Genomic DNA, 26366 nt, shown 5'->3' with positions numbered 1-26366 from the left:
TGCTGGAGAGGGTGTGGAGAAAAGGGAACCCTCTTACACTGTTGGTGGGAATGCAAACTAGTACAGCCGCTATGGAAAACAGTGTGGAGATTTCTTAAAAAACTGGAAACAGAACTGCCATATGACCCAGCAATCCCACTTCTGGGCATACACACCGAGGAAACCAGATCTGAAAGAGACACGTGCACCCCAATGTTCATCGCAGCACTGTTTATAATAGCCAGGACATGGAAGCAACCTAGCTGCCCATCAGCAGATGAATGGATAAGGAAGCTGTGGTACATATACACCATGGAATATTACTCAGCCATTAAAAAGAATTCATTTGAACCAGTCCTAATGAGATGGATGAAGCTGGAGCCCATTATACAGAGTGAAGTAAGCCAGAAAGATAAAGAACATTACAGCATACTGACACATGTATATGGAATTTAGAAAGGTGATAACGATAACCCTATATGCAGAACAGAAAAAGAGACACAGAAACACAGAACAGACTTTTGAACTTTGTGGGAGAATGTGAGGGTGGGATATTTGAAAAGAACAGCATGTATACTATCTATGGTGAAACAGATCACCAGCCCAGGTGGGATGCACGAGACAAGTGCTCGGGCCTGGTGCACTGGGAAGACCCAGAGGAATCGGGTGGAGAGGGAGGTGGGAGGGGGGATCGGGATGGGGAATACATGTAAATCCATGGCTGATTCATATCAATGTATGACAAAACCCACTGGGAAAAAAAAATAATAATAATAAAAATTAAAAAAGAAAAAAAAAAAATATCAGCAGGACCTTTTGCCCCTCTATGTATCTACAAAATAACTTGATTTTGATTAGGATTCTGTTGAATTTATAGATCAAGTTGGAAAGAATTGACATGACAATTTTGAGTCTTTTCACCCATGAACATGGAATACCTTTCCATTTAATTAGTTGTTTACTTACTTTCATCAGAGTTTTGTAGTTTTCTTCATGTATATTTTGTATGTATTTTGTCACGTTTATACATAGGAATTTCATTTTCTGATGCTAATATAAATAGCAATGTGTTTAACTTCAAATTCTACTTATTCATTGCTGTTACATAAGAAAGCTATTTCCCTTTCTATATTAAACTTTTCTTCTGGAAAAAAACAAAAAACAAAAAACAAAATGGTCTTTATAGTGACTTCTTCAAATTAAATCCAATCAAATTCACTCCTTACATTTGATTATCATGTCATTTTCAGTTCAGTTCACTTTAGTCGCTCAGTCATGTCCACCTCTCTGTGACCCAATGGACTGCAGCACCCCAGGCTTCTCTGTCCATCACCAACTCCCAGAGCTTACTCAAACTCATGTCCATCGAGTCAGTGATGCCATCCAACCATCTCATCCTCTGTTGTCCCCTTCTCCTCCTGCCTTCAATCTTTCCCAGGGTCAGGGTCTTTTCAAATGAGTCAGTTCTTTGCATCAGGTGGCCAAAATATTGGAGCTTCAGCTTCAGCATCAGTCCTTCCAATGAATATTCAGGACTTGATTTCCTTTAGGATTGACTGGTTGGATCTCCTTGAATTAAAAAGGACTCTCAAGAGTCTTCTCCTACACCACAGTTCAAAAGCATCAATTCTTTGGCACTCAGCTTTCTTTATAGTCCAACTCTCACATCCATACATGACTACTGGAAAAACCATAGCTTTGACTAGATAGACCTTTGTTGGTAAAGTAATGTCTCTGCTTTTTAATATGCTATCTAGGTTGGTCATCGCTTCTCTTCCAAGGAGCAAGCATCTTTTAATTTCATGACGGCAATCACCATCTGCAGTGATTTGGAGCCCAAAGAAATAAAATCTCTCACTGTTTTCATTGTTTTCCCATCTATTTGCCATGAAGTGATGGGACTGGATACTGTGATCTTAATTTTCTGAATGTTGAGTTTTAAGCCAACTTTTTCACTCTCCTCTTTTATCTTCATCAAGAAGCTCTTTAGTTCTTCTTCACTTTCTGCTATAAGGATGGTATCATCTGCATATCTGAGGTTATTGATATTTCTCCCGGCAATCTTTCTTCCAGTTTGTGCTTCATCCAGCCTGGCATTTCTCATGATGTACTCTGCATATAAGTTAAATAAGCAGGGTGACAATATACAGCCTTGATGTACTCCCTTCCTGATTTGGAACCAGTCTGTTGTACCATGTCCAGTTCTAACTGTTGCTTCCTGACCTGCATACAGATTTCTCAGGAGGCAGATCAGGTGGTCTGGTATTCCCATCTCTTGAAGAATTTTCCACAGTTTGCTGTGATCCACAATCAAAGGTTTTGGCATAGTTAACAAAGCAAAAGTAGATGTTTTTCTGGAACTCTCTTCCTTTTTCAATGATCCGGTGGATGTTGGCAATTTGATCTCTGGTTCCTCTGCCTTTTCTAAATCCAGCTTGAACATCTGGAATTTCACAGTTCACGTACTGTTGAAGCTTACTTGGAGAATTTTGAGCATTACTTTCCTACCATGTGAGATGAGTGCAACTGTGCAGTAGTTTGAACATTCTTTGGCATTGCCTTTCTTTGGGATTGGAATGAAAACTGACCTTTTCCAGTCCTGTGGCCATTGCCGAGTTTTCCAGATTTAGTGGCATATTGAGTGCAGCTCTTTCACAGCATCATCTTTGAGGATTGGAAATAGCTCAGCTGGAATTCCATCACCTCCACTAGCTTTGTTCTTAGTGATGCTTCCTAAGGCTCACTTGACTTCACATTCCAGAATGTTATTTTAGTTTCTTTTAAATCTGGAAAAATTCCACAATCTCTCTTTATCTCTTGTTAAGGATACCAGATCAGTTGTCTTCTCGAATGTTCCACGTTCTAGATTCTTCTGATTTTTTTCTTTTTGGTGCTGCTAAACATCTTCTTCTTCTTTTTTTGCTGCACCCCATGAACTGCATGAGGGATCTTAGTTCTTCAACCAGGAATGAACTCCCACCCCCTGGAGCGGAAGCCCAGAGTCTTAATCACTATACCATCAGGGAAGTCTCATCTAAACTTATTCTTGAACTTATGGACTTTATAATCTGCAAGTTAAGTATAACATCTTGATTAAATTCAAGTTATGTTTTGGTAAGAATGATTCATAGATTTATTTCATATTATGTCATACCAGGAAACAACACGACAGGATGTAATGAAATGCTTAATCACTTAGGTAAGATTATGACTATTAGATCTTATAAGTAATCAATAATAAGGGTATTTTTTGTTTTCGTCATTTTTTTGTAGCCCATATGATATCTGATTGAATATTAGTGTTGTATTGAATTGAATATTAGCATTGTTTTTCTATTAATATAAATACAATACAAATATTCAATCAGCCATCCTATGGACTACAAAAAAAAATGACAAAAACAATGCAAATGTTGGAAAATACCCTTATCATGGATAAGCTTATGTTAAAATGCAAAAGAAATACAGTACTAATATTCAACACACATATATAATATACATCATAGTGGTCTTTATAATTTCTATAGAATACTACCTTGGGGACTGTACACATTCTGCAAATGAATGGCCAAGCATGAATTTTATAGTCGTGTGATTGCTTTTCTTATCCTTGTTTCTCTTTCACTGATCTCTTTCATTTTTTGCTGATCTCCTTTCCTTTAACCTTTACATTTAGTAAGGAAGCAATGACATAGAAGCAGGTTGAAACTAAAGTTAACTAGCTTTCTGCCCATTCAAATCAGTTGACTCAATGTGTCTGAAAATGAACCCATTATCTTTCTTACCAGACTTGCTCTTCTCCTTGTATTGCTTAACTTAGTGATTAGCCTCACTCCACAACCCCAGTCACCAAGAGAACTCATTTTTGACCCATGCCTGTCACTCACACCTCTCATCCAATTATTCCCCAAGGTGTGTCTATTCTGACTTCCTGGCTGTGTCTTCCTCAATAACTTGAAACTTATTACTATTACACAAGTTAGTTTTTCACCAGCTCTCATGTAAGCTACTTCAAAAAACTGGCCTCCTTGCTTCCATGTTCTTGCGTTCAAATCTTTCTTCTACGTTCCTCTCAGGAAGTTTGTTCTAATGTGCAGTTTCTCATCTCAATATCCTGCTTAAAATCTTTTCATTATTTTTATCACCTGCAGGAGGCAAAGCCCTCCATATCAAGATACTGTTCAGGTCTTCAGTTCCACACATCAAAGCTTTGCCTCTTGCTCTCTCTACAAGAGCCCCCATATGTTACAGTTACACAACAGGCTGTGCTATGCCCCCTCATCTGCACCCTTGTGCCCATGATGTGGAATGTCCCTCCACATCATACTCACCTCACTTCTCAGTTAAAGGGCTGTCTTTGTGTGAGTCCTTCCCTGACTCTCTCAGACAATGTATCATTGAATCTGGATACCTAACAGACGGCTGACACAAGAAGGTGATCAGTGTATGTCCCCCTATCCTACTGAAGTGGGTACCCAGCCACACTTTCCCCGACCACCTTCAAAAGACTTTTCTTCATCCTTTTTCCCATCTGAATCAGCCCATCCCCCTGAATCTCTCTTTTAACAAAATTTTCTTTTACTGCCTGAACTTGTGATGGCCAGATATAAATATAAAGATATTAAAAATATAAAAATATGTCCCCCAAATAGACACTTAAGGCTTAAAGATCCTCAGACCAGCATCAGGGCCCCTGCCTAGGCCTGTAGAGAAAGATAGAAGTCTAATGAGGTCCCAGAAACCATCAGGACAGAGGATGTCACTGCCAAGAGTCAAGGGCCTAAACTCAAATCAGGGTTTGGGAGCCATGGCAAGGCTAAAAGCCTAGAAGAAATAGCCTTAAGAATTCCACTGTACCCTTCCTTCCATGTCATCTTTGGGGATACACAAGGCAATGATGAATCTAGAAGTTTATAGTTTGTATCAGCTCTGTGAAATCACACAATAGGACTGAAAATAGTTGTATAAAAAGGAAGACTGAGGATTGGTCTTAAATTGCAGAACATTGAATAACCTTTTTTTCCCCCCTCTTGAATGAATCTCTGTTTTTTTGCCTCTTTTAGAGCATAGCAAATGAAAGCCAGGGACCTAGAAAAGAATAAAAATAAACCAATGATGAATTTTAACAAGGCCAATTCAGAAGAATGCAAATACGACTGCGTGAATCTGGATAGGAGAAGGAAAAATGTTCAAAGAAAAATGATTATACAAAGAATGATAAAAAATAGCAGCACAAAGTGTGGGAAAGTTTAACACATGAAAAAGAAGAAATTTCTATTTTCTAACTTCTTTGTGTGCTTAATATCTGGTAATCATGTCACTTTTCCTAAAATCCTCCAATGCCTTCCTAATGTATTCAGAATAAAACCCCACATCCTCAGCATGACCTGCAGAATCTTGGGATTTATCCTCCGTCCAGATTTCTAGCTGCATCTCATACCTTTCCCCTTCTCCCTCACCAGGTTCAACTACAGTGGCCTTCCTTCTGGTTTTCATATAAACCAAGCTCCTTCTTGCCTCAAGGATTTTGCAGATATTCATCCTTCTTCCTGAAATAGTCCAATCCCAGGCCAACCAGTTCTGTGTTGGCCTCCCCTAGCTGTACTTCTCCTTAAAAAGGCTTTGCTTGATCCCTCTTTCCATGTAAACCCCCGTCTCCATTAGTCTCTCTCTTAGCAAAAATTTCCTTAATTGTACTAATCAAAAGTTGTACTCATATATTCCTCTGGGTGGTTATTCATTTAATGTTTGAAAGCTTTATGAATGTAGGAATCATGCTTGTCTTGCTTACTGCTGGACAGTGGGAACTCAAAAGTTAAGTTTTGATTGAGTAAGGACTGCAAAGGAGGATGAAAAAATAGACTCGTGTCTATCTTTGTAGTAGAGGCTGCTATTACCCCTCAATCTCTCTCAATATTATCTCTTCTTCATTAGTAATAGAACCTCAGTTTTGACCCAAACACAAGGCTTACCAGAAAAATGTGCATTTTCCCAGAATCCCTTGTATAGCTTGATGACTAAGTTTTGGTGAATGGGATGTAAGAGGAAGTATCATTTGCACTCATGAGAAAGATCTTCACAAGGAGTTTTGGGTCATTCCTTGATCTCTCACTCTTCCTACTGGCTGGAGTAGAGACATAATTGCTGGAAGAAGCCGACTCGACTTGAGGTGGTATGTGAAGTGAGACAGTGCCACACAGAAGGACCTGGGTCCCTGGTGACTTTGTGGAGTGGACTTGCCCTTCTAGGTCAGGACTATGGAGCTGCTACTCACAGCTGTACCTAATCCCTATTGGTAAGCATTGGTAAGATGCTGTGGGACAGGGCTTGGGGCTTCAGGAAGTCTAAGTTGAGTCTTGAGAAGGCTGGAGTTAAATGGAGCAAGGACATTTTTGGGAGAGCAAACTTCATATACACACACACACAGACACACACACACACACACAATGTAATTCAGGGTTCCCTGGTGGCTCATTTGGTAAAGAATCCATCTGCCAATGCAGGAGACTGCCTACAATGCAGGAGACCCAGGTTTGATCCCTGGGTCAGGAAGATGCCCTGGAGAAGGAAAGGGCAACCCATTCCAGCATTCTTGCCTGGAAAATCCCATGGACAGAGGAGCTGGTGAACTACAGTCCATGAGATCACAAAGAGTCAGACACAACTGAACTTCCACCACCACACTATGTAATGAAGTAGCATAGCATATTTAGGCAAGGACAGTTAGAACTCTAGAGTCAGCAATGTACAAGAGATAGAGCAAAAGCAGATTACTAATAAACAGTTTATAAGAGCAGGTTATAGGCACATAAAAGATTGCAATTATGGCAGAAACTGCTTCCTGCCCCAGCATCTGCTCTCTTCGTCCCTCTTAATTGTGGCAAGTCTTACAGTCATATGAACTAGACATTCTGTTTCTCTTCCTTTTGATAAATGGTAAGATTCCACCTCCCTGCTGCCTTGTAGTTAGACATGACCATGTGACTTGCTTTGGCCAATAAAATATGAACTTTAAACCCAGAGTGAAATTCATGTTTTCTCCTTCCCTCCCTCCTTCCCTTCCTCCCTTCCTCTTTTCCCCCTCCCTGTTCTTCTCTCTCTTATGATGACTGTCAGTGTTTCTGACCTTGGTTCTGGATTTCAGTGTGAAGATATCATGGATCAGAGTCCTAACAATTCAGGGTGGTCATGTAACAGGAGAGGAAAGTAAGTCTTCAGTGTGTTAAGCCTCTGTGGTTTTAAGATTTTTAGGTCCTGCAGCATAACCTGGCTTATTCTGACAGGACCATGGTTTTATTTAGAGTGGCAATGCACTCAGAGGTGATAATATTTCCCAGATTCTTTTGCAGGTAATAATCATCAGAGAAGGGATTCCCAGGTGGCACTAGAGGTAAAGAACCCATCTGCCAATGTAGAAGACCTAAGAGATGCAGATTTGATCCCTGGGTCACGCAGGTCCGCTGGAGGAGGGCATGGAAATCCACTCCAGTTATTCTCGCCTGGAGAATCCCATGGAAGACAGCGGAGCCAGAGTGGCTACAGTCCATACAGTTGCAAGGAGTCAGACATGACTGAAGTGACTTAGCATGCATGCATGTGTTGTCTGATAACTAAAGGCTTGATATAAGACATAGTGGATGTGTTGTCTATAATTTCTGGAAAGATGCATAAAGAAAAGTGACATAACTGGAGAGGACCCTTTTTGGCCTCTTGTCCTTCCTTGTTTTTGTCATCTGAAATTCAGGCAGTGATCACCAAGCACTATCTTGGACCATGAAGCTATGTAATTCTTATAAAACTGAACATGCAACTACCATACAACCCAGTAATTGTACCCTTGAGCATTTGTCCCAGAGAAATGAAAACTTAAGTTCACACAAATACCTGTTCAAGAATGTTCATAGCTATTTTATTCGTAATAACCCCAAATTGCCAAACAACCTAGAATTTCTTCAAGAAGTGAATTGCTAAATGAACCATGATACACCAATAATATGGACTACTACTCAGCAATAAAAAAGAAGCAAACTCTTAGTATACAACACACATAACAACATTGATGAATCTCCAGAGAATTATTCTGAGTGATAAACCCAAATATTATATATGATTTCACTTATATCATATTCTTGAAATTATATAAACAGAGAACAAATTACTGATTATAACTTGTACTGATGAAAATGTTCTGTATCTTGACTGTTATCATTATCAATACCCTGATGTGATACTGTACTATAGTTTTGCAAGATGATACCATTGGGGAGAACTGGGAAAAGACACATAATATCTCTCTCTACTATTTCTTACAATTGTATGTGAAATGATTTCAAAACAAAAGAAAACCTGCCCCCCAAGGTAAAAAAAATCACAAAAACCTGAGATTTACCCCAGACCCTTGTAGGAAAAGGTCTCTAGTATCTGGACCTGGAGACATATGACATTTTTTAAATAGTTTTCCAGATGAATCTAATATTCAGCTAGATTTGCACTCTCTAGAGAGCTGGTTAAAAAAAAGCTACCATTTGCTTATCAAAAAGCTACCATGGCTTATCTAAGACTATAAAAACAGCCTTATCCCCACACCCAAACCAGGTCATACACAGATCTTCCTCAAATTACAATGTGGTTACATCCCAATCAACCCATCATAAGTTGAAAATATCATATGTTGAAAATGCATTTAATAATCCAACCTACTGAATATCTTTGCTTAGTCTAGTTAGCATCACCTAGGACCTTTAACACATACTGGTACCCAAACTCACCCCCAGATACCTCACCTCAGGTCTGTCTGACTCTAAAACCCATGGGACATTACCTTCCAAAAACATAGCACAGGGCATCTTCCTCACGGAGCTCCTCTTCATTTGGGGTGCCAGTCACCCATCAAAAGTGGGCCAGAATGCAAGACTCTTAGTCACTTGTTCCTATAGCTACTCTGCAGATATAATCATAAGACAGCACAGACAGAGGCAAGCTAGGAGATTGCAAAGTAAATTGAAGAGAGTGCTTGGGAAACATGACAAATGAAAGCCATACAGTGGGAGGATGGAAGGATCGCCCAGAGGCTTGTACCTCCTATTTTACTTGTGCACAAGGAATGAGTTATTAGTGAAAGGGACAATAGGGCTTTCTCAGAGATGGAATATGCCTTTTACTAAAGGAGAAAGTAAACATTACTTAGAGCAAATCTCATATCATACCTTAATGTTTACAAAGGAGACAGAGGGAGAGAGGCCAGGAAAGAACAGATTTCCCAGGGGAGGAAATTGCAATGAGAACAAGTAATCTGGATCAAGCCAGAGCATGTTTGAACAAAACGAATACCCGAGGATAGAGGAAACTCAAAGGATAACACAGGATTTTACACAGTAGGAACCTCTACTAGATTGATTTTGGACGGTTTTAAAGTGGTAAATGTAGTGGAATGCCAGGGCAAGAAGTTCTATGAATGAATGCTATTTTCTACAGATTTTGATGCTTGAAGACTTCTCCCCAGTTCAAAATCAATATTTAAAAATTAATTTTAAAATTTAAGTTTTAGCTTTCAGCAATAGGGGAGTGGCTAAAAGAATCATAGCACAAACTGTGAAATTGAATAGTCTGTAGTCTTTAAAAATGATGCAGAGGACAGTATGCAAATGACATAAACCCAGGATAACTCTGATGAATTAGGTGAGAAAAAAAAAGATACAAAATATATGTGCTTACAAATATATGAAAAATATGTATTTTCTTTTATACTTTCTTTGCTCATTTCTAAATTTTCTTCAATGAGTATGTATTATTTTAATAAACAAAATAAAAAAGATAAATGTTATTTATTAACTTGTAGTCCTCTTTCATGTTATATATCCTTTTCTTCCTCCTGGGTACTCATAGAAGGTATTTTTGACACCTCTGTTAGGTTCCTAACTTTTTATCTCTTCCCTGGGCTATAAGCACTGCCTTTTTCCCCTCTCAGTCTTTCTTCTCCCAGTTCTGGCTTTGCTAAGATTTTGATTTCTCCTTTCCTCAGGAAAGTCTCCTAGAATACCCTGACTTCCAGGTGGACATACTCTAATATATAGCACATGCTGTCTTCTACAGAGTTTGTATTGGTTTGCTATTGCTGCATAACAAATGAACACAAACCTGACTTAGAATAAATTCATTATTATCTCACAGTGGATCAGGAATCTAGGAATGGGTCAATCGGGTCCTTTGCTCTTCTCAAGGCTGAAATCAAGGTGGTGGCTGGGACTGTGATCTCTTCTGAGGCTCAGAGTTCTCTTCCAAGTTCCATGTGTGGTTTTCCTTTTCGCTAAAATTCAGTCTTTCTGTGGTTTTAGGTCTGACATCCCCATTTTCTTGCTGTCTCTTGGCTGAAGTCATTCTCAGCTTCTGGGTGCCACCCTCAGGTCTTAGCCATGTAGCTCTCCCAAAGAGTACTGTTCCATAGTAGTCACAAGTCCTGCCCACTCTCAACGGAAGGAGATTACATTACAGAGTGTGTACAACAGGGAATGCAAATCATGGGAGCCACGTTAGAATTTTGCCTACTATAAGATTACATAGGTAAATTAAGGGTATTGCAAACATTGGATTAGAATTTGCTTAAAATATGTTTTAACTGAAATTCATAATAAAAAATACTTTCTCAAGTACAAACCATTTTTGTGCAGATTTCAGCATAAAACTTCTTCTGCCATTTATATTTACTTGAAGAATTGCCCAAGAATGCAAGGTAAGCTACTTTAAAAAAAAAAAAAAAAAGTACCATTTGCAACAGTTATCCCTGGTAATCTGGTTTTTCTTGATTTTTATAAAACCAATGAATGAATAAAATAATCAGTCAACCAACCAAACACAGCCTAGAAATGAATGCTGAGGAAAATAAAAGGATGCTTATTATCACTTTTTTATATTGGAGGGAAATTGCATTTCAGATTTTCTTTGAAACAAAGAAGTCCTGCTATTAAAAACTTTGAAACTCTTTTCAGAAATATCCACTTGAGGTAGGGTAGGGCTATGTGATGAGTATTAAGATGGGGTTGGGGTAGGGCAGGGTAATGAAAAGATATGCCTGATCTTTCCTAGTTTTGTTTGGGATTCAACTGTTCTCCTTACAGCTTGTGCTGTAATAAGCTGCTTCTGGGAAAGAATTTTAAAATCTTGCCTGTTCTCTTCACAGCCAGGTCACACCCCAGTATTTCCAACCCAGCTGGTATGATAGCAATTAATGGCTGGCACTTTTATAGCACTTACTATGTCTCAGGTATTTCTCAAAGCCCCTTTTACATAGTAACTCATATAGTCTTTTCAATAACTCTTGTGAGGTATGTGTATTATGACTATTATTATTACAAATTAAACCCACAGCTGGTTTTAGCTTCATTTTTCAGCTTGGCTTCTCTATCCTTAATTTTCAGTACTCTATCTCCTGCCTCTCATTCTGGTTTTCCCTTTTTTTGTATCGGCCATTTTGTTCAGTCACTGGTCTTGGGATTAACTCCTTCACCTGGAAGCTTTGAATACTTTGGAAACAAACATGTTTATGTCTCCACTAGTATTCAACCTATTCCATGCTCGCCTTGATTAGATGAGAGCTGGGCTCTCTTATGTTGTTTTTAGAATGACCTTACGGACAATGCAGTCTCTAGAATATTTCCACAGCCCACGAGGGAAAAGGTTTTAGTCACAGTATTTTAACTGCAAGTGGCTGAAACCAACTGATCCTAAGCATGAAATATTAGATCTTACAGATCTTAAGGACCTGGGGCTCCCAGAGGTGAACTCACAGAAGAAGCTCAAGAAGACACAATAGTTCACAGAAATTTAGAGCCCCAAGGACAAGCGCTGTGAACTCATCTTTGAGTCCCGTCTCTTCTAGGCCTCATTTTGTGGCTTGGTCCTCTTTACATGGCAGAAAAGATGGCTGTCTCTAGCTCCAGGGCTGCACCGTCCCGTTTTATCTAAACCTGGTACCAACAGGACTGCTTTCACCCAGTGTCTGAGTATTACTTTCAGGGAAATGTTCTGATTGGCCTGGCCTGGGGGACTGATGGCGCCCTGTGATGGGACCATGAGCCTGTGTCTCAAGAGTAGCGGTGAAGCTCTGCCACTAGGCTCACCGGGGAGGATAAGTGCTCCTCAGAGGAAAGGGAGCTGGTCTGAAAGCAGACGGGGAATCCTGCTGTGAGACAAAAACCCTGGCTGCCACTGCCCAATGTGGTAGGGAGATCTTCAAACATAACTTAGTTTCCGATGAAGTGTCTAAATAATTCTCTCCCCAAAATTCAGTCTTCCTTTATGTGACATAAATTAGGACATGGCTTGCACTGAACGTAAACTATAGAACACAATTCGGCATGAAAATCACAGTGCTGCTAAGTCGTATAGGGCTTTATGACTATGCAAATTCATACATTAAAAATCACCGGTAGTGGGAATTTTCTGTACAAGTACAGGAAGACCTCAGCTCCAGGAGGGAGAAAGCAGTAGGAGCTGGCGCAAGGGACCAAAGGAGGACCATCTGGAACCCCAAGTGAGCATTGAATGTACTACTGTTTAAGCTGGTGACAGATATGGCTGGTACAGAGCCCAGTGCCTTGAAGGTGCACAAGAGCTCAATAGGAGATGTCAGGCCACTCAGGTTGGAAATTGAAGGTGTCTCAACAAGTGACCAGGGTACTTTCACCTTGCTCAGGAATCAGCAAAAAGAACCAGTAAATTCCCTGCTCCAATACTGATTTTTGCTGCAGTTAAGAATCAAGAGTCTGGAAGTCATTTAAAAAGGAGATAGAGGAAAGGGCAGAGAAGGAGAAGAGGCATTTAGGAAATACTTCACTAATTTGAATTTGTGGAAAGGGTTCTGAGATTGCCTCGTAAGATGACACCTTAAAAGCCTAGATCTGGGTAACAATCAGATGCAATGTCCGAAGACAGCTTGTACCCTAAGGGTGGGAAGTTCCTTTGAAGAGTTTCTGAAAGCTTCTTTTCAAGGAAGCCCCTGTCATAAGACAGTAAGATGTTTGCAGTTTTCTTCCCCCTTCCCCTCCTTTCTGAGGTAAATTCTGGCAGATGGTAATTCAGAATCATGCTTTTCCATGTTTAGTTTTCTTTTATGCAGACAGTGCAATGCTTGGACATGTCACGAACTTAGCAAAGAAGAAGAATATACCTTTTAAAAAATTCAGTACCCCAAATTTGGAACCCAGAAAATTGGAAACTATGAAGAGTGCACATTTAAATCTTTAACACTGTACCTCTAGGGGGTTGGGGGTGGAAGTGGGATGGGGAAGGATGTAATTCAAATACCAGCCTGGAGGAATCATTTCGATTATGATGTGTAAGAAGAAATGTAAGAAGTTATTGTAATGAGGTCAGTTCTGGTCCTTATGTTATTAGCCGACCAGTGAGGACACAGATGAGGCAGAAGAGAAATTAATTAGAGTGTTGTGGAGGCTTTACAATCTGAGGTATTCAGAAACTTAGCAAAACTAGGTCTGTGTTCTTAAAAAAAAAAAAATAAGATTATAGAGAGACCTTATTAAAGCACAGAAGGCTTAGCTATTTAAGTTGGTGACATACATAGAGGTAGGAATGTGCAAAGAAAAGCTGAAAGGCAGCCAGGCCCTGAAGGAATTTCAGTGGAATTTCTTTACCGGAGGAGCAGTTAATAAATAGAGCAGATATCTAAGGGCAGAAACTAGAGCAGCTACTACAAATAGTTTTTTTTTTTTTTTTTTTTGAGAAGGGAGTGATAGGAAGTCAGAGACAAAAATGGGGAAAAAAAGAAAAGCAAGCTTCTTAGCCAGCAAGCCCAATGAAAATATCTATTCCCAAATATTGAGAATGTCATATCATTTAATAATCATAAAATACACTTAGCCGTTGGCTTTGGGTGCTACTTTCTGATTAATACTAGATACCATTAAGGACTACATGGAATATAATACTTTTCAAAAGTCTGAAAGACCATTTGCTTGGTTTTGCTGCCAACATTTCCAGTGTTTTCCATGGCATGGAAGGATAGGAACAAGGGCTAGAAAATCCTCTGTGCTCTGAAGTGGTCCTCTTCCCACTTTTGATGGGGGGCACTTCCTTATAAGCATACATCAGGCCTTGTCTGTGGCAGTTTTAATACACTGAATGCTTATGAATCTGAAGCTCCGAATTTTTATTACTGTTCACCTTGGTCAGGTAGATTGGGATGGCTACTAGCTCATTGTCTGCAAGAGTGTTATCCTTTGAATAATCAAACAATGACAAAAGGGAATGGATGTTAAGTGTGCCTAAGTTTGGCTAGCATATCTGTGACTTTATCAATATACAGATTTCCTCTCACCTCACCACTCAAAAAAAATTTTTTTAACTGAGATTCAACTTGGCAAAAACTAACTTTAAAATTTGCCAATGGATTATTATTCCACAAGAATGGAACTGTTACTGGTTATTCCTGTTGTCATGTCTCTATTTGTGTCTATCTCACTGTCCATGAACAGTGAAAGAAACCTTTATGGAAAGCCTTGAGATTTTGTGGCAGAAGGATGCTGCCAGGGTAGCAGCTGCAACAGCCACTGTGAAGGGCAAAGCTGATGGGTGTGTGGAATGTCTAGAGCGGCCACACTGGAGCACTTCCCAGACCCTGGGTCTCATGATCACCTGGGATGTTTGCAGAGATGCAGATTCCTAGGCTTCACACTAGAGCTCCTACAAAGAATTCCTGGATTTGTGGCCTGGAGAATTAAGATGTGTAGTTAGTTGAAAGGGAAGACATGACAGGGTCTAGGGAAGCAATTTTATGGATCTCAGCTTACATTTAGCCCAGACCTTCCTGGTAAGAGCAATGGCAAGCAAGGGTCATGGTGGGTCCTCAAAAGCAGTGATTTGGGAGTGCCAGTCAATCAGGGCACATATGAAATTGCAAGAGCCTATGAGGCATGAACTGGGGCCAAATGACAGGCAAGCATTCAGGGAGCGTGTTAGGAAGTATAGAATCAGCAATGAACAGAATACTCTCTGATATCCTGCATGTACTGGAAGTTATTGGTTGCAAATCTGGCAGATGCAAGCATAAAGCAATTCACTGAAAGGCTTGGAAAAGTACTTTCTGATTGAAGGTGAAGCTGAAGAGTGAGATAATCCAGAGGAAAGGAAGGTACAGCATGTAAGCTTTCTTGTGGTTCCCTTGGCTAGAAGAGGACATAGCACTTTGATGTACAACCACCCAGTCTGTATCAGAGGAAGAGAGGAATTCCCATAAAGGAGCTCATGGTGTACTTACTGAAAGTAAGGAAACGAAATGGGGGTGGATACAGGGCAGTCAAAACAAATGATTCACTCAACCCAAAAGCAAGCAAACCAAGGAAAGTCAGCTTCACCATGCAGATAGACAGCAATGTGGGGCATCCCAGTAAGCAGGGTGACAAAAGGGCAAGAGAAGAATCAGAAACTTCACAGGACCAGGGGCAGAACGAGACACGGTTAGTGGGAGGACAGATACTCTGAAACTAAGAGGAGAGATGCTATGATGTCTTTCTGCTTAGGAAAGATCTACAGAGCTGGCCCCTGCTCCTCAGCCACTGGATTCTTCCCAGTGAGCAATAGCTCCATTCCGGGAGCCCTCTCTGGGCAGAGGTGCTCCTTGCTCTGCAACCTTCACTTCAGCTTGGTTGCCCTCTGAGACACCATTCAACCTCTTCCTGGAACCATCCTCCTTTGCCACTGCACTCGCCCCTTCCACATTGCCATGGGAACTGTTAAATTGCCTGGGGCTTCCACTCTGTTGCCTATCCCCCCTCCCCCAGGGTCAACCTCTTTAGACTTCGGGGACCCCTCCACTGAGGACAGCTATGCTAGCTCCATGGTTGGTTAAATAGGCCTTTGTGGGCTGGCCTGGGAATCATACCACTATTTATAACAATTTTTTTCTATGGGGAAATTCTTTGAGTTCCAAACACCCCATTGACTGGTGACCTTTTAGAACACAACAGTCCTATCTCGACTCCACAGTGGGGTGAGATCACTGGGAAGTTTCAGAGCCAAACTGGGAAGAGGAAATCAAGGCTGGGGCAGGCTGGGGTCAGAAGCCAGGAGCAGGGAGGTGTCTGTGAAGGGACAGCAGGATTGGGGAGGCAGGGGTTAGATGGCAAGTTCATAACAGAGATGTCAAAGTCAAGTGGAAGTTTGAACGTGGATGGATCTAAGAGAAAACCTGCAGGAATGGGGATGGGCAGGGAGACAGTAGATGATGTGATGAGCAGACAGGAAAACCAGGGTGAGTAAAGTGTGGTCAGGCTGTCATGGGGCTAGAGACACATTGTGGCAGTGTCTTTATTATCTCAGCCCCCTCTTGGGGCTTGACTACTTAGAGCTGGGCAACTTGGCCTTCTGGTGTTTGTATCTGTTCTTGCATTGAGTGAAGTGCAATCCCTAGGGAGCTGTGGGCAGGGAGGGCTTACTAAGACCCATGGTCTTGGTTGTTGGTATGTCCCTGTTGGTACCGTTTCTTCCATTTAGATCCCTCAGGCTCATTGCCCAGATTCCCTGTTGCTGCTTCTTTCATTCTGGTTTCTCTTTCTTTCTTTCCTTTCACAAAGAACTTCCTCAAGCCTGCAGTATCAGTCTTCCAATCTCTCTGCATCTATGACCTTTACTCTCTGCCTGCCCCACTGCAATGGATGAGTCAACCTGCAAGGTTGTGTTTACACATCAGGCCAATTTCTCTACTTGTGCAGTGGATCTCATTACCTACTGGCTATTTGCAAGCGTGCTCTCTCTCTCACTCCTGTATCACTGCCCATTGTGACATTATTTAAGGTAAAAACATACGTAACAACTTTCCCTTAGCAATTAGGCACACCTTGACCTCACAGTTCTCTCCAGCTTTCCTCCTGTTTCACTGGCCTTTTGTAGCAAACCCCATGAAAGAGCTGTTCCTTTCAAGTCTTCTAACCCTCCTCTCCTTTTCTCCCTCCCTTCTGTCAGTTGCAGCTTTATTGAGATATAATTTATGTATTTTACATTTCACATATGTAAAGCATTCCATAATTTTTAGTGTATTCATCTAGTTGTCAACCATCACCACAATCAGTTTTAGAACATTCTAATCACTTCAGGAAGAAAGCTTATACCCAATAGCAGTTACTCCTCATTTTTCCACAGTCATGCCTAGGTCCTAGGTAATCAATCACTAATCCATTTTCTATAGTTTTGCAAATGCAGTGTTCATTGTTTCTTTCCTGATTTTAGTGATTTGAGTATTCTCTCTTTTGTGCTTATTCTCTCTAATCTGTATTCTCTCTAATCTGCTAATTTTGTTCTTTCCAAAGAATCAGCTTTTGGTATCATGGTTTCTATTGTTTTTCTCTTCTCATTTCACTAATTCCTGCTCTAACTTTTATTGTTTCTTTATTTTTGGGGGTTTAGTTTGCTCTTTTTCCCCCTTAACTGTTTTAAAGTAGAAGATTAAGTTATTCCTTCCATATTTTCCTTCTTCAATAATGCAGATTTTTACAAGGATAAAATTTCCTCTAAGTGTTGCTTTATCTCCATCCCATAAGTTTTGATATATAGAGTCTTCATTTTTATTCATCTTAAAATACTCTTTATGTGATTTCCAATGAAATCTTCTTTGAGATTTTTCCTTTTAACCTATTGACTATTTTGGAGTGTATTGTTTAATTTCCACATATTTTCAAAGTTTCTAAATTTCTTTGTTAGTCATTTCTAATTTCACTTCATGGTGTCTGAGAATGTACTTCAAATGATTTTACCCTTTGAAATATGTTGTTGCTGTGTAATAGCCCATTATACATGGGGATAGGCAGCAGCTCAACTAGTGCTGACTACTCCTGATTTTCTTTCAGTCTATGCTTTAAAAATTGGAGATAGTCTTTTTTATTCTAATATTGTGGAATTAATTGAAAAATTAAGCACCTGCCTTAAACAAGCAGATTATTGTAAGGGTTAATATGGATCAGAGCCTCTCTTTCTACCCATGATCAATCAATTATCAACTGATTTAAAAACAAATTGTGATTTACTGTGTACTACCCCGGTGTGACTGCTGTCTAATGCTAGCTAGTATTTGTTGAGTTTGAGCTGCATGGCAGGTAGAAAACAGGGGTTCAATAAAGTTAAATATTTTATCTAAAGATACATCTCTAATTGGTTCTGGGCTGAAGTTACAACTCTTGTTACTATCTCTGATCTCTCATTCACAACTAACAAGGGATAAAGAAACAAGTTAAATGACACCATGAGGCAAATTCAAAAGATGGAATATTTTTTAGGATAACTGGCCTAGTCTCTTCAACAAATTAATGTCATTTAGAAAAGAAGAATTAAAGGAGTTCATATTAAAAGAATCTTGAGACATTTAAACAGTTGCAATGTGTCGTTCTGGAATGGACAGTCACTTAAACAAACTGCCTGTAAAGAACATTGTTGGGTCATTGGGAAAACTTGAATATGGTCTCAGAATTAGATAAGTAGAACATTTACTGATGTGCTTGTTAACTCAAAAAGCAGATTTTTGAACTAGATGACAGTATGATCTCATTTTGATAAAAATAAGCATGTAAATAGAATAGGGTTTAAAAGTACTTACTCTAAGCATTATAGTAATGATATGTAGATAGTAAGAATTTTAATCACTTCATATGTGCTTCTTTGTATTTAAATTTTTTAGCATACATGGACTGCTTATTGTTGGCTTCCCTGGGGGCTCAGATGATAAAGGATCTGCCTGCAACGTGGGAGAACCGGGTTCGATCCCTGGATTGGGAAGATCCCCTGGAGAAGTAAATGGCAACCCACTCCGGTATTCTTGCCTGGAAAATCCCGTGGAAGGAGGAGCCTGGCAATCTATAGTCCATGGGGTTGCAAAGAGTCGGACATAACTGAGCGACTTTACTATCACTGCTTATCTATTAATAAAATGTTACTTTTTTTTTTTAAAGAGAGTCAAGTGCTGGATTTCAAATGCTTTGATTGAAGTTCACAATCCTGATCCTGATTCAATACTGTGATCTTGGGCAAGTTACTTACCTTTGTAAGCCTTGTTTACTCAGTTCTAAAGTAGACTTGATCACAGGATACTTTTACACAGTTACTGTGAGGATTAGAGAGGTAATGAATGAGAAGTACTTAACACAAAGTCTGTTATCTAATAATAACCTGATAAATGTTAATTATTATTACTGTGCTCAAGTGTTGCCAGCAAACATTTGAATATAGCCTTTACCCAAGAAGCTGAGCCTACTTAATGCTTAAAATCATGGCTTTGGGTCATCTTGAGGCATATTATAGAGTGAGATATCCGTGAATGAGTTTCCGTGAATGGCTCAGCTATAAACCAAATAAGGTCCCTGAACTAAGGCACACTCTGTTCCTAATGATCTGTAGGATCCAGATACATGCCAATGCCTGTCAGGCAACTGATGTACTTGGGAGTTTATCCAAAGCATGCTTCTCTCCAGTACCCTTAATCATCATTCAAAGGTTTACATTTCCCAGAAAGGAATTTCACCATGATAAGGGCACTACTACATACTACTTATATTACAGAGCTATGTTATCTGTCATAAAACCACAATTTTATAAGCTTTTTTTCATGACATATTGTAGGATTGCTCTGTATATGAAGTTCAAGATGAAACTCTTTAGGGAGGCTTCTTTGAATGAATCAAAATAAACACAATGACTTTTTTTTTTTTTAAGAAAAAAGGTTAATATCCATATTCTGCTTGAGGAATCAAGGATGCAGTTTACAGATTTTGTGAGATGAAGGTTTGTTTTCATCAGACTGATGAAATTGTGTTAGTACTCTAGATCATCTTGAGCCAGGTAATCTTAACTATCCACACAATGCTCAAGGCTCCCAGGAGTTGGATCAAGTTCAACGGAATTGTTGGCTTCCCATCTTACCCTTCACCTACCCTTCTCCCCTTCAAATGTCCCAGTAAATATCGAGAAAATACAATACAGGAAGTTTCACAAGTCCTAGTTGATGATTATTGACATCATCAGGCATTACCCAGTTCAATAAATGTTTGTTTAAAATCTAATATGTGCCAGATTCTACTGGGTGCTGAGGGAGATAAAGATGAATGAATTTGGTCTGAAGGAAAAGTGATGAGAAAGATATATGAGTAATTGACATTTATTGCAGGTAGGATAGTGCTGAAATTGAAGTGTAAATAAAAAATGGTTAGTGAATGCCAACCAGGAAGATTTTAAATCCTGAACAAAGAGCAGAGAAACCTGATCTCTAGGCAGGGCTCTTTGTTTTCCATTAGAAGAGACCTACTCAAGCTAACTCAGGGAAAAAGGAGTTGTTGAAAGAATATGAAGATCACATGAATGAAAATACCCGCCAGGCTTCGTGAGCAATGGGGCCTGAGGCAGCTGAACTCTGGAGGAAGCAATTTCCAGTCCCTCTTATCTGTGTTTTTCCCTGTTCCCTCTCTGTCTCTGCTGCTGCCCTCTACTTTTGCTCAGCTCTACCGAATTGCTAGCCCTCGTTTAACAGGACCATTTGGGTATGGTGTTCAGTACTATTTGACTATAGTCTCTGTATTTGGGAAGGAATCTGATTTGTTGCTGATGAGCTGATAGACATGCTGGCCTTGGCTCAGCCATCGCTGAGAAGCAAGAGTGTGCAGAACAGTGGGAACCTGTAACTTACTGAGTTAACCCTTAGGGAGCTTTAAGCAAATTACTGCCTACTATAGTGAGTCAACTTTTAATTTACCATTAAAAGAGGTACTGGATTTCAACTGGGGACCAAGATTGGAGGACATTTCTGATCTGAGCAGAGTATGAGCAAGAGCAAAAAAAGAGAAAAGTCCAAGGATATTTAAGTGCCTCAAGTGACTGGAGTACAAGCACAAGATGGGGACCAATGGATTTTGAGATTGTGAGGCCAGAACCAAGGAATTTAGTCAATAGAAAATGAAAAGAACTTGAAACTATTTTTCAAAAAGATACGTACAAAAGATTAAAAAAAAAATGTTCACACAGGTGATGTTATTAATGGTCAGCGTGGTTTTTTTTCACGAATAACTTGTCATCCAGCATCTTAATGGTCACAAAAAGCCTCTTGGTATGGAACTGATCACTCTAACAGGAAGACACAATGGGACAAAAAAAAAAAAAAGATCTCGGGCTTTGGAATCAGGAATATATGTGTTCAAATCCTGACTTTGCTATTTTCTAGCTGTGTGTCTTGGGCAGGTACTTAGTTTCTCTAAGCCTCTGTGTTCTCACCTGTACAATGTGATTTACTGTTCAGCTAATTTATACTTGTGTGACATCATGGCTGGTTAAGTGTTCATTAAATTAATTTGTCAGTGTCTGTGTTGGATTATGGTGGAATGTTAGGAGCGTCTTCCCTGCTCCTGTGTTTGTAGTAAGTATTAAGTGCCACAATGTTTGTAAAACGCTTTGCAAAGTGCCTGGCACATGGCAAATAGTCATTACATATTAGCTTTTTTTTCCCTTCTATTTCCCTTTGAAAATTTCAAACGTCTAGTATCATGAGAACTTGAATCAACATGGAGTCTTCGAGTCAGCTAGTTATATTGTGACTATCTGAGGTAGCTAAACAACCTCAATCCAGCACAGAGAGGTAGAAAGCTCCTCACTGCTCTATGGGAGGAATTACTTTTTTCAGTAAAGACTCTTGCCCAAGATCTTGGATGTAAATACTTCAGATGTCCAGTCATCCTTCCTGGACCCTTTAATCCCTCAATATTATTGATTTCTAGAGCTCAGATGTGGTACCTCATTCCAGTGATTCCTTATTTTTGCAGTTGACAAAGGACAAACTCATGGTTAGACTTTAGATGGTTATTATACTTAATGACTAGGGGGAAAAAAGTGATCATCTCCCAAAGTAATGAGTATTGATTTCAGTCAAAAGAAAGAGAAAAAGGAATTTGTGATAGGCCTTGTCCACAGAGAAAGAAAGAATGTGGTCCTCTTTTTTGTCTTCCTAGAGTTCCTCAATTTTACATACTTGAAGGAACCTAATAACTTTGGATTTCCAAGCATGAGGATATTTTCTGAAATATTTTTTTAAAACTCCATAAGCTTTTGACTCTGTAGTATTGAAATCCACACAGTTTTGGACGAGACATGGTCTGCTGGTAATTGCTATGGTCATTTATTGTAGGAGGATATTTATTAATGTTACACAGAAAGTATCATGGTGTCCATTTTTTTTTTTTTTTTTAACTCAAGAGGCTTGACTATTCTCATTGCTATGGTTTAAAGAAGAATGCAAACTTTTCACAGAGAATACAGATTCTGAGCAGGATTTGACAAGAGCAAGATACAACTTTTAAAAGATACTTCAAAAGTATAACCCCCCTTTCTTGTCTCTTGAGACTCTCCATACTGAGATCAAAGATGGAGTGAGAGAACCAAGTTCAAGGTCAGTGGGCTACTGGCCTGGAGCCTGGTAGTGGTGTTGTCCCACGAGGAACAACTTCTTCCCTCTCCTTTTTTTTGGTTTCACCTACATTGTTATGAGTCTCTACTTAAGTAAGTACATTTTATACTGTTTGCCCCAGAGACAGAACTCTGAGGGTGACAAAGAGCTGCAACTCAAGAACTAACTTGAGCATCAGACTAGCACATATTGGAAAATGGAGGATGAGAGCAACGCAAGGCTCTGAAGAGGATCCAAACTGGGCCAGAACTATTCTCTTCATCACTCTTGCTAAAGATTTGTCACCAGTTCCATAGTGAGAAAGAGTTGGAGATTGATTGCTGAATTACTTATTTACTATTTACAGTTAATTGTATAAAAATGTGTAAAGTAAAAGGAACATGATTCTCACACTACATGTGGTTTAGTCATTTTCATTAAGTCCTTCTATCTTCATACAATCCTAAGCTAGAATTCAGAACCCTTCAGGAATTGGTACTTGTGATTCCTGAGCTGTTATATCTGCCTGACCATGTAATTCAATGCACGGGTGTCCAGAGCAAGAGAGCACTGAGGCACTGATTGCTTATCTTAAACACAGTGTAATTTGTAAAGCGGAACTACACAGAAATTGACTACAAAGCCCTTGCTCTTGACAATTTCCTTAATAAACACTAAATGTGCCTCTAAAATATGTGTTAAGTCTCTCTCCTCTTCTAGAAAGGAACCAAACTCTTCAATTATGTCCCTTTAAAGAAGTTTAGAATCTTTTGTCCAGTCTTTATGACTGCAATATTTTTGTAAGTCTGGAAGAACATTGTCAAATATCTTTGCCCTCAACCCTGATTCTCTACAGATTCTAGGTTCCATATTGTGCTAACATTCCTAGAAGTGTTAAAAGACTTCCCTGATACCTCTCTGACTGATTAACTAATAATAATATATAGAATTCCACGTATCAAATCTTGAAATAGTTACGGAGGAAGTGGAAAGCCATCCTGGGGAACTCAAATCAGTTAACATGCCTTGTCATTTATGAAGGATCACTTTTATGGTAACTTGACAGTTATTCTGGAAAATAATCAATGTTTTTTCCTCCTTTTAAAGAAAGGGAAAAGAGAAAGTGTTACTTGCCCAGTCCTATCCAACTGTTTGCAACCCCATGGACTGTAGCCTGTCAGGCTCCTCTGTCCATGAGATTCTCCAGGCAAGAATACTGGAGTGGGTAGCAATTCCCTTCTCCAGGGGATATTTCAGACATAGTGATCTAACCCAGATTTCTTGCATTGCAGGCAGATTCTTTAGTGTCTGAGCCACCAGGGAAGCACCCCATCCCCTCCACAGAAAAACAAGACAAGATCGAACCCAGGCCAGGGCGCACTGCTAGACCACCAGGCAGCATCAGGTTACATGCCTGGCCTTTTTATTTTTTTAAGTCATGCTACTTAACATCACTTTCAGGAATTATTTGTGTAGAGGAAGAAGTTTTAACTCTTAACAATGAATTTCTGATTTTTATATCATTGTAAGTGAAAAGGTATTAATGCATCCTCAATTGATTGGCAACATATACCAAAGACATTGACTTTTCCATAAAAAAGAGAACATAAATTCTTGATACATAATTGATTAATGATTGTTGTATAACAGCAATAATTTGAATGATTCTTCAAATTTGGAAGAATTTTTTGGTTATAGTATCCTGTGTTTTGAAACAAGTAGCATTTTGAATTATGTAATTCCAAAGCTCTGCATAACAAATCAAGCCTAATTTGTAATACACAGTTTATAAAACATACTATCTGGAAAAAGTTCTGCACTTACTACCTGAGGCCCCATAGACTGATATTATAGGATTCTTAAAAGGGTTTCAGTGGTCTTTGGTGGGGACTGCTGAAAAGACAGCTTTGCCTTTTCTGGTTCAGAATTGCTTGACAGATAGTAGTGGAGCACGTTTTGTTATTATAAGTAGTAAAGCAGCAGCAGCCTTGGGCACCATGAAATTAAGGGACAGCTTCTTTTCCTGCTCTGAGGCATTACATAAGCGCCTTGTATCCTGTAGTGCTTGAAGGAGTGGCACCTAAAATTTGACCCCTCACTGTGATGAGGGGAACTTTGTGCTAGTATTAATTTCATTTAAAAATCTACAGGTTTTGGGATGCTTCTTGCTCCCAAGTACTGCTGACAGGTTCATACTCTCTACACAAGGTAAAATTTATTTTCTGGAGAATTTGCACATATAATCTCTCTTTTTAGTCTCAGTCTCACTGGGCATTCTCTTCCCTTTAGTTGTAAAATTGGTGTTGAAGAGTTCTTTACAAAAATTTCATTCTTTCACACGTGTCTGCTTTTAGAATTCACAAACACAATTCCATTAATTCTTATTGTAGTTTTTCTAACTTAGTTCTTTCTTCGGACTTCCCTTTCAAAGCCAGTTTTAAAAGGCCCAATCTTTGTCTACTGTTGAATAACTGAAGTCATTATTTCAATAATAGCATTGGAGAGGTGCTAAAGTTTTTCAAAACTGCAGATTGACCTAATTAATGTCTTTTCTGAGTTGTGCTAATTCCCCCATTAACCACTCTGGGGCCTCTTAAAACTCCCCAGTCTCTGCCACCATCTATTCAGAAGTGTTATGTGCTTAGAATGGGTTGTGATTGCTTTGATTATGAGTAAAACGGCAGGTTTTAAAAATGTTTGCAAAGTGTTTTCTTTCTAGTCACTTATTTCTTGGATTAATCGTAACTCTCACTTATTACTTTGCCAACTTTTAATTGTCCCGCATCCTGCTTTCCTGTGTTCACCAAAGTCGTCCCCACCATGGTCACACAGGAGCTCCTGTTTCTTGATGATTGACAGGCAAGAGGATTAAGCATAGACCTGGGTCAGAAGTATTCTCTTAACCACACTGACTGAAGATAATTATTTCCCAGTGAGGAGAGACCAAAGATTGATGCCAGAATCCTTGTATTGCCTTCATCATTTGTTACTTAGGACTGTGTACAGCAAACTGTACATAAAAATAAGTTGGTCTGTCATCTCTCTATTACATCTTTGTAGAGCTATAGTTACACATGGATCCCGAAGTAGGGGTGTTGACCTAACCATGGGATTAATATTTGTGTGCAGAGAATATAAATAGCTGTTCTGGCAAAATGATAACTTAAAGCTTATGTCGGGCTGAATGGCTTCTATGCTACACAAGTGCCTAGATGATACAAACAACCCTCTCTTATAGTATTGTGCTTCATCACAAATTGTGATTGAATTTTCTTATGCAAGACTCTTTTTTTTTCCCCCCCGTATGGGAGAGTTAATTCTGCATGGACAGCTAAGAACCAAAATAAAAAAGCAAAAGGAAACATATAAAGGTAGTTCAGCAAAAGTGTGGATGCTTGTTTCATGATGTGTTTGATAAGTATTCTAGTTTTGGTGATGGCTTTAGTTTCTCATTCTTATTTTCCATGCCCTGCCATCTTTGTTTTTCAGAGCATTGTATTAACCGTATGTTTCATATGCTTTGACATCTGGTGTCTTGTGAACCCTGGAGAGACTATCCCTACCAGGGCTAGCTGATTCCTAAATATAGTAACTGACTGGCCTGTGAAAGAATTTTTTATATACAACCCAACACATGCAGAGCCCATAGGCCCAGCTCTCTGTTTGAAACAGCTCTTACACTCTGGGACAATATTCCCACACCCAAGATCATCCCATTTACGCCCTCGGACCTGCTGAAATTATTCAAAGTAGTCAATCCTAAACTTGTTTAGCCTGTCTCACCTGTTACTTCCTGCAGAAACCAAGATGATGGCTCTTGCCCACATTTCCCCTTGCCTCTCCTGACCAATCCTGGTACTTCACCTTGTGTCTGTGCCCCAACCCCTGCCACGAGACGGTGTACCCCTCCTATTGGAATTTGTGAGTGTAGCAACTATCTTTTCAATGCAGGCATCCCGTAATC

Source organism: Dama dama, chromosome 33, assembly GCF_033118175.1.
Source record: "Dama dama isolate Ldn47 chromosome 33, ASM3311817v1, whole genome shotgun sequence".
NCBI lineage: Eukaryota > Metazoa > Chordata > Mammalia > Artiodactyla > Cervidae > Dama > Dama dama.
Note: the sequence above shows the minus strand (reverse complement) of the source record.